Consider the following 12,755-nt stretch of genomic DNA (forward strand, 5'->3'; position numbering starts at 1 on the left):
AGAACCCCGTGCTGCCTGTGCACAGATTCATCCTCATGACACTCACACAATGACATATACACGCTGTAAGTAGGATCCTTACAATGTTGCCAACCAGCCATCTTGTGAAAGCATTTTATAAGCGTTCACATCCTGCCCATCATGGAAAATATTGCATCTTTGCGGAGGAAGATTTATTTGTGTCAGTGTTGTAAAGTAGTACTAGTCAATATTGTGTACTATAAAAACGCTAGCGTTCGATAATAAATATACCGGACAGTAAGCAGCATGTTCGAGCTTCACTGAGGAATCAAAACGGCATCCATGAGGGAGTTGGAGTCGGTCTCTGGTTATTTGTCAGATGGTCAGAGGGAATGGCTGTGTCCATACAGGCAACCTCCGGCTGAGTTTTGGTAATCTCTTTGCGCCGGAGCACGGCGCTGCCAACACACTGGAGGGAGGGAGGGTGTTGGAACCTGACAGCTTTCCCTCCTCCATCTCAGTCACTCTCGCCCCCTCCTTTCGTGCCCATCTGTGTCTCTCGATACAACTGTACCTTTTTCTAGATTTCATCACCCTCACCCAACCTGTGACTTCCGCATTCACTCCTGCCTTCCTTACTTACTGCCTCCCTCAGTCGTGTTTGCAACTGAACAGTGTTACAATGACTGTGATTGCTTAATGCTGACTTTTACACGCATGACGCCTATTTGATTTTTATTGTTTTTGCATCCAAGTCGCCCAAATGCGATGTCATTTTATTTTAAAAAATTTACCCATACCTTGAAATAAGGCTGGTATCAGTACCAATACAAACATGAGGCTTTTCCAGTAGGCTTTCCCTGAAATTTTGTAATCACATCCTACAGCACAAGCCATGTTCCTCAGAGAGCTCAGAAGGATCTCAGAGGTATCCATTGGGAGAAGAGTACAAAAGAATTCCCAAGGCATTAAATATATCTAACACAATGAAAACAGACATCATCAAGTGGGGAAAATATTCCACAACATGACCAAGAACTGGGCATCCTTGTAAAACTGATGATAAGATGGGGGTCGGGTGATGGCAACATCCAAGAAGCTTCTGGAATTACTGGCACGTACTCGCAGCTTAGTACATGTGACAACTTCATAAGTAGGCTATGGGCTATAGGGTTGGGAGGCAAGACAGATGCCTTATTTTACAAGGAAAAACATCTGGGCAACTAAACTGGCTTTAAAAGGTGGCAGGTGGGTTTCCTCCTTTAAACAAGATTTCACATGTGCTTGTTTATTCTGAGCACAGCCACATCCGTGATTAGAAGGGGCATTATGTCTTTTTTTTTCATTTTTACTTCCCTCTCAAAATGATTACATTTTGTTCTTCAATCGACTTGTAAAGGTTATAGTAGTGAAATGATTTAGCTTGGTGGGTTTTTATTTACATAAAACTCAGCATTTGAACAGGTTTAAAGAGAAAAGAAGGCTGCAAGCTGTTCAATTCCACCCCCAGTTGAAGTTTACTGTCAAACTAAACTAAAAGAGTGACACAGATTGTATTTAAAACAGCCACGTAGCCTCGGTTATTTTAACGTGAACACAAAATGGGAAATGTCACAGCCACCAGGGATAAAAATCAGCATCTATGTGGTGGTGGTGATGGGGTTCTGCTTTAAGTAACAAATAATGTAATACAAACTGTGCAGCAACACATGTAAAAAGAAAATATAATACACACAGGCTTATTATATTTTCCCTCTACAAAGCACAACTAAAATTATCTGCAGTGGCCGCCATCTTTGTGGAATTTTGTACAAAAAAAAAAATGGAATGAGCTCCTTAGATGCCTCTAAAATCCACATTAATACAAATACATTTGTTGACTAAAGTACTTGACCACACTGCTCTTCTCATCTCAAAGTTCCATTTTCAACATTTACGTCGGGTTTGTAGGGATAGTGACACCGTTTGAAACAGCAGACAATATTAACGAGATTTGTAGAAATGATCAAAATACAGTTCAACTCTGATTTGAAGGTGCTTTTTTTACCAGATTTTCCATAGGCGATGTCACATGAAAACATTCCCAATTTTTCCGACACGATGTACGTAATGTATCTGTATGTCTTATACTGCCTCCAGGTGACAAAGGTGTGCAAGGCCAAATCAGCAGCACAATATGTGTTGATGGACAGTGTGTGATGAAAAACAGTTTGTTTAATTCCATAATGGACTGGAACGGATTAATGTCATTTCTGCATTTTAATGGTAAAACTTGATTTGAGGTAAGCGTTTAGCGATATTGGTATGGTCAAAGAACAAATAAGACTTTTATCTCAAGGTACCACTCCACTGTAAAATAGTTAATGAGCCTTTGATCTTAGCTGGAGCTTGACAAATTTTCCTCCTTCCCTCACCGCTTCCCTCCCCACACCATCAGTCTACATACAGACACACACACAAATGATCAGCATGCACTTCCTGCCCAGCATGGTTTTTAGGCTGCCAGTTTCCCCCCAAGTCGACACAATCTGCCCTCAGTCGTTTGCTTTGCATAGCAGCCAACTTCTCCTGTCTACTGTCATTGGTCTTTTTTCTCCTTCTGATCGTATCATCTTTTCAATCTGTCATATGCATATAATCGGGTTGATTGCATTTGGGGGTGGGTGATGCAAAGCCTCACACGGCGTCTGAGAACCGGGACACTATCAAACAATTTCCCATCTAGTAGCCACTCATTGTAACTACTGCATTATGGCTATGGTTATTTACACAAGTAGCAGATGTGAATCAGCAGTGGCGTGTATTTAGAGTGTCTCCCAGCAGCTGCCACAAGTATGCAAATCCTTTGTGGTTGGACGTAGTCACAAACTGCTTCTAGTAAGAAATCATCACGTTTCATTCCAACAGTGACCAGCACCCGGAAAGACGTGACGGCCATGCCGAATTCAGTCGATATTTAACCACTGCGGGAGGTGGGAAAAAAATCGTTGTTTTCACTGTGGTAAATTCCAATCTTGGCAAACACCTTGCTGTGACGGGAATCAACAAAGAGGTAGTGATGAGTGCCTTGGCTTGTATTTGTTGAAGGGCTTTATCACAGAGGCTGGGTCACATTCACAAAAGATGCTGTAACAGCACGTCACTCGGCGACGACAGCACTGACATAAATGACCCTTTTAGGGCTTAAAACAGCAGTGTTGTTTTCAATGGATCGATGTGGGATTTCATTTTGAAGGGAATGCTTTAAGACCACTTTGCTCTATGTTTCCCAACCATTATTCAGCCATGACATCTATTGTACATGAAGAACATTTCCACTCCAAAAAAAAGTTACAAAAAGTACGACTTCTAAAATATTGATGAACCCGTCTCGATCTGCTCACAAATTGAGAGTGAAATGCACGCCTGTTAAATTGAACACAAACATTGAATTGTTCTGACAGTCACAATTCGTCGCTTGCTTAGATATAGGCCGAGTCCAAATTCCCTCAATATGGCACGATTAAGGAGTTGCGCCATTTTATCTGTGTGTGTGCGAATGACCAGGGAGCATAAACGTAGGGCACTCAAAATTACCCAAAAGGTTCACGCAACATATATAGTATAAAATATAGCAGATATACAACATATCAAACAATATCAAAGCAGTACAGTTACGGAAATGAATCATTCATTTTATCCGTCAGACAATATGAACAACAAAGGAAATTGTCACGGCCCGGCTCTGTTCATTTCCTTGTGTCTATGTTGTCATGGTTTCTCTTTTCGTCTCTGTGTCCTCGCCCCTCCCCTCCTGTGTCTACTCACAATTAGTTACCCGCCTCTCGTTACCTGTCGTGTATTTAAGTCCTGTCTGCGTGTCACCCCCCTGTCGGATTGTTCTCGTCTCTCGTCTAGTCTCTTTACCTTTGTCTTAGTCTGTCGGTTTCTGTTGGTCTGTCGGTTCCCCCTGTCACTCTGCCCCCACAGTTTAAGTTAGTTTGCCGGTTCCTGTTGGTTTGTTCCCGTCATCTTCCCTTCCAACTCCGTCTTTCCTCAATAAACCCTGGTCCAAGCTGCATTTGGTCGCCCTGCTTCACTCATTCCTGACAGAAATAAATGTAGTTTAAAATAAATATTCTTTTTATTCTCAATAACTTGTCAGAGATCTTAAGCCGGTTTGTCATTTCATTTACTGTAGTCACGTGATAGGCGATGAGAAGAAAAGTAGTGAATTAGCTCCACAAATCACCACACAGAACGAGATAATTAATTTTTAGTGCCGTATATACTGTGGTGTGGGACTATATCTTGAAAGAGAGGTTCGGGGACAAGGGTCGACATTCAGACACAGCCATAGTCACATTAAAGCAACATTTCTCGGTAAATATACATCAATAGCCATTTTGCTATTTATTCTGGTGGGTCCACCTTGGCCTCCTGGGGACAAAAAACGATTTGAAATAGAAAATTGTTTTCGCATAGAATCGGGTGCATCGAATCAAACTGAATCAAACCGTTCCATGATACAGATCAAATTGTCTTCTACTGGAGGGATATAGCTTAGAAGGAGATGGTATATAGTACGAAATTCATTCATACTACATAAGATGACAACAAAAAATTGACTGCACCTCTCCAACTGAATTGTATACCATATCGAATGGAATCGTAATACGAACTGAACTGAAAATGAATCGTCCGCTTTCAAATCAAACTGTCTTTGAATTGTGTTGCACTCCACATATTGAAAACCGTATTGAATCAACTTGTGTGAAGAGATCCATACCCTCTAGCTTTTTGCAACGTTTGTTAGTATTAAGCTAACAAAGAAAGCTACGATAGTTTGACAGAAAACATCTATTAGGAGTGTTTACTTACCTGTTAAGCAGTTGCCTATTATCGACATTTTTTATTACAAATCCAAACGACAGGTCGTATCTTGTTAATCTCATGAGGTGAACTCGACTCAAGATACCACGGAAATTGATTGAATAGTAGCTGTTGCAACGACTTTGAGGTGAATAATGGATTGCGTGCAATTTGATAGTGTACAAGACCAAGTTGCTCGAGGAGCACTCTTGTGATGATAAGTGACTCCTCAATGGTTCCAATGTCAACAATTGCCTGCCATTGCGGCTGTTGTGGGCCAATCACAGCTCGGCCTCTGCGAGTTGTTTTCAAGCCTCAATTCTAGCAAGGTTTGGAATCTGACAACAGAGGTTTGCAGCTTGCTAAGGCTTATTTTTCCGAATCACAAAACAATCACCCTTTAAAGTTGCCTCCACTCGTGACAAAAAGTTAGGCTTGCATAATCTTTTATCGAACGCGACTTTCTATGTCTCCAACTTTCAGCCCACTTGTCTTTTTCCCCTGCCAGTTCCCTCGCATTTCGTGTCTCTCGCTCATTCCGAGCCTCTCCCTCGGGCCGCTTCGATGCTCGCTGCCGGGCTGAGCTCCTGCAAGGTTGCCGTGCTTGTGTGTATTTTAGGCCTGCCAGCATGTTTCTCCATGAAGCAAGGTATGACTCACAAATCAGATATTTGACCAGGAGATCCACTGAGTAGAGTAGAGCCGAAGCGTGGGAGGAAAGTGTGGATAGCTCACAAAGGGAGTATGGCTGACCTCGATCTTTCCATCTGGTAAACAGACTGCTATTTCAACTCAATTCCAAAGAAAGAATTGTTTTTCCCAACACCAAACGGCTCGCAGAGCTTCACTAGAAGACCGCTTGTACAGAGGAGAGGCTGGCGGCGTGAGGGTTGAACGTCGTTTCTACAAATGGGACTGTGACTTCAGGTTTCAGGTGGGCATGATAGCCGAGCTTTTATTTTGTCGCTCTTGAGAGTGATTATGTAGCAAGGAGGCAATTTTACCTGGTGCTTTGGAAAGCGTATTTTCTCACACGCACAAAGCGAGTCCCTGCAGAGAACAAGGCAGCTCTACAAAAGAGCCTTGAACATCCTAAGTGCGTTGGGTGCTCACACCAGGTATGACAGGAGCTCAACCCAAGCGAGGAAGAAAGCATAGCCCACAGCTTTATGACTAAGTGTTACCAAATGTTTTCCTTTAGATGCACAAGCTCTCACATTACAAATGGCTGCATTGATTTTACCATGCTGCAAAGTGCATGAGGACTTCTCACTAGCGTTTTTAGTAGTCTGCAAGATGACTATTTCTCTTCCCGGTGAAATATAACTACAGTATATGGAATTCTGTATGCTGAGGATGATAAGAAAAAAAAAATAATAAAAATGTTTGTGACGTCATTTCAGTTGTGCGCTTGTGTGTGTATGTGCACCCCAAATCTTTATCTATCATCTTTCCCACACATTGCGCTGTCTTCTTGTAATCTGACGATGATACATTGTTCACCAAAGAGCGAGCATGGATGCATGTTTTTTTCCCCCCACCTACACCTGGAGCATGGAAGGTCTGACACATTCATTATCAGACGTGCACCTGCAACACTCTGACCTGCATCCTAATGATTCTCTCTCCTCGATCACCCATCTCTCTCTATGCAGGTCTCCCCTCACACTGGACAGAGCCTCATGGCCAGGCCCATTTGTCCACTAATGGTGCAAGGAACGCAGGCGCGCCTCCTCAATCCGGGTTTACCTCTCTGTCTGCTCCTGACAACCAATGTACAGAGGTGCCACGACATTCGAGTGACCCCACTCGTGGATTTTTCAAGATATGAGCCGTCATTTTGCAAACTTGAGATGCAAACTGTAGGATGGCAGTCAACTCAACGTAGCTCATTTCACAAGCAATATTTTGGCAAATCATGACCAATTCATCAAAAATGATTCTTTGAGCTGTTTAAGGCCACATCCTTTCAAAGTTTACTGTCAAACTAAATACAAAATGGAGAGAATTCCACCATGTGTATTAATAACGAATCAAACAACCTTCAAAAGAAAGGCCTCACTGGTTTAATGGTAGCATGAAATAAAAAATGTTCACATGCTAACGAGTCCCATCGATAGTTGCTGCTTTAGAAGGCTGAAGGAATCGAAGACGTTTCAATAAACGGTGAACAACAAACAGAACAATACTGCAGGCATATATTCTTTGTCATCTTCAAAGAATGATTGATATTATAGCATCTTTCTGAGTCACTGACTGAAACTATTCTTCATTGTTTGTGTCTGCATGATGGTATTATACTGTCCCCAGATAGTGGCCAAGACAGAGCAGACACCAGAAGGATCAGTGCAATAAAATGAATCGTACAATTGTCATTCAATGTGTTGCATTTCTTCATGTTATTCTGTGTTTTTATAAAGTACAATATGATAGTGTTTTTTTTGTTTTTTTAGGGGGTTGGAATGGATTCATGGCATTTCCATTCCTCTCAATGAGGAACAATGATTTGAAATTCAAGTGTTTTGATTAACTGACCTGGTAATTTCGTATCGCAAGGCAGCGCTGTACTTAAAGACTGATGACTATTTCTTATGCCCCATTTCTTCTGCTGCTTGATGCCATGCCCTTCAGCTTATATAAGCTGATTCAGGAAAGAATAGGATTGCTTTTCTTTACCATTATAGCTGCATTTTCATTTGCACCTGCATTGAAAATTTACTGTGCTTCTGTGTATCAAGAAGCAAGAAAATGAAAATGATTGATTTTATGAAGTGGTGCCTATTGGACAGTTCGAATGTGATCATCTTCATAAAATGTGTGGGGAAGAAGGTGCAGAATAGAAGCAACGGCATCAATTCGAAGTATCACGCATATTAGCACAGTGAATAGCTGACATTACACCAATGAGATGAAAAGCCATGCACAGTCCATTGGCTCAAGTATTTAAACTGCTGCAGGTTTAATACAAATCATTCTGTACTTAGTGTTGCAATATGATGTCGCCTTCAAGCAAATGCATCCTTCCTCATTGTGGTTGAACTCGTGCTCCACAGACAGACCTTTTGTAACCCAAAACATTCCAACGGTATATTGTGGAGGCTTTTGGTACTGCACACTACCCTTGATGTGTTGAAAGATTTGAGACGACAATGCCGTTCAGCTAAGCATAAGCCAAGCAGAGAAGCCAAGGGATTTCAGGCTGCTGCAGGTGACTCATGAGCATGTAAAAGTTCTACCGGGAAAAAGGTCGCAATCACTAAAGGAAATTTATTGTCAATTATTTGTAGCTAATGAGCTGATGCTCAAATTAATGGTGCGCAATGTCAATAAACCTTCGGTTCCACAAGCAACCTAGGTGTGTCTTCGATAAATTCTGGCATCTGATTTACTCTCCCAGGACACTTAACTCTGTTAACAACTGCAACGACTACGTATTTTTGTACTATTAGCTCTCTGACAGTGACAATCAAAATGATTCATTAGCTTGTCAGATAACACAGCTCAAGTATTGGATCAACTGTTTTATAACGATGCACTATTTGTATGTATGTCAAAACATTCTCTTGCAAATCGTCTCGAATCTGTTGCAGATGAACAACCACAGGCAAGGATCACAAGCTGCTATTCCATTTTCAGAAAGTAATATTCATGCAAACGCGCTGTGGTTACAATGCTTCAAGTTGAGGCTTAACTTGATGCATCGAGAGATCAACAGGAGAGCTTGCACTGAAACTCTGGACGATATGTCAAAAATGTTAAAGCAAATACAAACCGACAATTTCAATAGTGAAAGCAAGCTTAAGATGAAACCGAAATGCTGCGGAGTTAAAAGTGGAATTTTGGGACTGTTGGAATGTGGAAAATAGTCTAATTGATGAGTTCAGTAATGTTGAAGTAAGTGGGAATCATGTGCAATGTCTAAATTGGGAATCTTAGTGTGGAAAATATGGAATTTTACAGCAAAAAGTGGGAATTTGGGCAATCGTTGGTTATGTGGAAAATATTTTGTGGTTGGAATAGTTTCATTGGGTCAAGAAATGTTGAGGAATAATGTAGAAAATATCTAAATTAAAAATTTGGAAATTGCGGGATGTAAGGTTTTTTGGAATGTGTACAACATATGTTGTAGCTGTAATGGTTAAGTAATGTGGAAAATGTGGATTTTTAATGTAGAATAAAAGTGGAACTTTTAGAATGTGCAAAATTTGAAAATATTTGATTGATCTGAATTGTTGATGAAATGTGACAAGTCTAAATTTTGTCATTTTAATGTGGAGAAAAATGTGGAATTTGGGGAATGTAAAAATTGTAAGGATATAGACGGATTCTATTTTCAGGTGATCTAAATGACGGTAAATTTGGTGCAGCAAATGAAGATTCTGTCAATCTTCGAATGGATCAATTGAAAAACATGAAAGTAGTTACGTGTCCAAAAATGAAAGGCTTGTTAAAAAATGTGGTAGAATAACAAGTCAGAGAACTATGCAATCAATTGTTTGCACTAGTGGTTTAACATGGCCGATGAGATGGTTATTTAAAACATATGGTGTGTTGGGAATATGTGGGTGGAGCGCAGTGGTTTGCAATTGGAGAGTGGGAAGGTTTCTGGCAAAAAGTTGCTTGTGATGTAGAAGATAACTCATCAGTGACTAACTGTAAAGGACAAGTGCTATTGATAGAAAGTGTCCCTAATTGGCAATTAAGAACAAAGGCTCACACAATTTCTCCTGGAGAACTTACAAAGAAACCTAAGAGGAATGAAAACATAATTCCTATGATTACATATCTGACTATGATTAAGTGTTTTGCGTGTGACACTCATATTCAAACATAACTACTTTAATTATAGCTCAAAATCGAATCTATTGTCAAGCGGTGTCTTTTAGCGCTCACAGATCACTAAAAGCAAAGTTTTGTTTAACAACCTTTGAATACGATTTTTTCGACGAATTTATATTTTATTTTTGCAGGTGGCTCACGCTGGAAACACCGAGTTGAGTCAACTGCAATTGCAAGGCATCCTTCGGCCTTTTATCTTGTTCAGGGTCACAAGGAGGTCTAGGTCAAGATCACTTCCTCCCTGGACTGACCGTCTCTCAGTACATGTGCACATTTTTGACTGTGGGATGATGCTGGAGGGTCCAACGTGAACACCACACAAGCTGAATCTCCTTGGTGTGAGGCAACTGTTGCGTCATGCCCATGTATAAGAAATCCAGTGGGTTTTACGCAGTAAGTTTGCAATGCAGCTGGACTGAGAAGAATACTCAAAGAATAGCTCAAAGCTGATAGAGTTGTGTCAGGCACTGAATCACCTGACCTGCATAAAATTGATAGCAGTACTAAACCAGTGTCATGGTAAAAACTCAAAACATCAGCAAAATGCTGTGAAATAATAATACAGCTAAAAACATATTGGGTGTGTTTTTATTTTATCAAAAATGTGTGGCATTTTTGTTCAAATAAAAAAAAGATTTATAACATTTCAAACACTACAGAATAACTGAACACAAAACATTTTACAATTTCCACACTATTGATCTGTTTATACACAGTATACCCAGTGCTGTAGTATTGTATTGTTTATTATTTAAGCCTGCGTTTCCCGAGCAGGGGTACACGTACCCCCAGGGGTACTTCAGGATATTGCAGGGGGTACGTGGAAACATTTAATAATTTATTTCCAAGATCAATAACTTGTGGCACAGCTGCAGCAAAAACACAACAGCTCAGATGACTGATGAAAAGAAAGTAAAATTGCTATTGTGGGTCTGAATATCACTCTTGTTCAGTGTTTTGTTCCAGAAATTTTAAGTGTACAAGCATGTTTAAAGGAAATTGGTTAAAGTCTCTCATTGAAGCCTCTCTATATAATAATCTCATTGAATATTTAAGCAAGTGACCAACAAGTGTTCAGATGCACCAGTCATTGACTGCAATGAAGTAAAACAGCAAAGTGACTTCACCCCTATCATTTTCTTGTATGTCATCTGTTATATGGCTTACTAGAAAGCCTACATTTTGTAGCTATTAACATTTTATGCATCGATGGTGTTTTTTTGTTCTGTACGAGTTTGAAATTGTCTACTTTGCAAGCGGTCTCTGAATGCACCCTATTTTTCATGCATAACGCGAGTGACATCAGTGTTTACTCCCGTTATAATCCTCTCAGTTTTATAGATGAAGCGCAAAGGTTGAATATATTACAAAGAATGAGACAAATATTCAATTACAAGCCTCTGCCTATTTCAGGGCACAAGTAATCCAGGAGTGATTCACCCACTGACGCACGCAAGAACACAACACACACACACACACGCAATAAATATATTTTTTAGGTTAAAACTTGGGATTGTTTGACAGGCTGTGTACATATTGTGTTTTACAACAGTGATTCATGGTATTTGTAATCCCACATGTTCTCGTTAAGGGTGTTTCAATCGGGGTTCTATTCGATTCCAATTTCGATTGTCCGTGAATGAGATCGGCAGGTAGCAATTCCAATACTGATTCACGTGGATTAGCTGCAGGTTTTTAAATATTAGAGCTATTAAAGCTACTGTAATAACCAATTCATTTATGAGATTATTCCCCCTCACCCATCTTGCCACCCAGCACTTGGGCCTCCACATCATCATCATCATGACAAACAGCACAGATGGATCTTCTTAATAAAAATAATGATTATAAAATGAAAACCAGCTTTCAAATTCCAAATGAATGCTTGCAGTTTCCTTTTTGATTTAGGTGCCTGTCCTTTAAAACATAAATAAATAAATAAATAAATAAATAAATAAGGGACGCTGAAAAGGTACATGATATTTTCTTTTTCTGACAATAACGTTTCGGCAGGCAATTATTACCTCACAATTCATTCCTGCGTGGTTCTGAAATCTAGTCCCACGTGCAAAAACTCAACACAGATGTAAGTGCATGTATCGTGTCGCCCAAGCCCAGCACAGACTACCAGAGCCGTCGTTTGATGAATAGCTCAGCCAAGCAACCTTGTATGGAGCTTTAATGGTGAAAAAGGAGGTTCAGCATTTCTGCTGCTACATTGACTTTAAACATTAGGAAAAGGTAAGATGGTATTGCTCTCTCTTGAATGAGGACGCCTGCAGCAATGCTTTGTAAAATTGAAAAACCTGTCAAGGCAAGCTCATTAGAGTCCCTGTATAGCTCTCCTCAAAGCCTATGGCTCACTCTGATGAGTGATCCCGTGTCCCTCCGTGACCCGACCACCTGTGGGCTCTCCGCTCTGCCGTCGTGCATCATTGAGGCATCTGACCTGTTGGTTTCCTCGGCAACACGTCGGCTCCTCTGTAGAGCCAGAACAAAGGCATATTGTCTTCCCGGTTGACACAAGAAGCTTTTGTCCAACGCCATATTGAATAGCCTGAAGTGGACACTCTATATGAGGCCGCTCTGCGAAAATGCATTCTCATTCCCTCCGAGATCATGATTTATCAGAGTGTCTTGACTAATGGGCCGGGGAGATTAATGTGCAGTGTGTTTTCCCAGCACACTCATTTCACATCTTTTCCACTTGCGCAACTTTCAGGAGGCTGCACACTGACGACTATTTAAGAGCCATCGGCAGAGATGTGCAACAGATGCCAAAATAGACAATTAACCTCATGAAACAGGAATGGGCCAAGTCGAGAACAACGCAAGTGCAATACAGGCATGCGGCTCTCGTGACGACATTCCAGGACAAATAAAAACTATTGTTTATAGAACAGATCTTTATCTGAAATTATGAATCTTAACTTGTGACAATATTTGAGTAAAATGCACACGCTGCAGATACTAATCGCAAGCCAAGATAGAACTGATGCTGACGAGTCTTATTCTGCAGCAGTAAGACTAATATAGCCTAAAATAAAACACACAAAGTGCATCTTTTAGCTGTCTCGCACCATCTGTGCTGTGATCAATGCGTT

The 12,755-nt window shown here is 40.6% G+C and overlaps 1 protein-coding gene and 1 long non-coding RNA gene across 3 annotated transcripts in view; one reads left to right on the forward strand and one right to left on the reverse strand.

Moving 5' to 3' along the window:
* LOC119135326 (metabotropic glutamate receptor 7) overlaps positions 1-12,755 on the reverse strand; it is a 94,701-nt gene that overhangs the window by 59,107 nt on the left and 22,839 nt on the right. The gene's annotated exons all lie outside the window — the stretch shown is intronic.
* Positions 4,896-7,187, forward strand: LOC119135333. 2 transcript variants are annotated; one of them, XR_005100545.1, is made up of 2 exons: positions 4,896-5,930; positions 6,468-7,187. It is a non-coding gene; the product is annotated as an uncharacterized LOC119135333 (long non-coding RNA). The 2 variants fall into 2 exon arrangements; XR_005100544.1 differs by having other exon boundaries at positions 4,896-5,746.

The sequence above is a fragment of the Syngnathus acus genome, chromosome 2, assembly GCF_901709675.1.
Source record: "Syngnathus acus chromosome 2, fSynAcu1.2, whole genome shotgun sequence".
NCBI classification, from domain to species: Eukaryota; Metazoa; Chordata; class Actinopteri; order Syngnathiformes; family Syngnathidae; genus Syngnathus; species Syngnathus acus.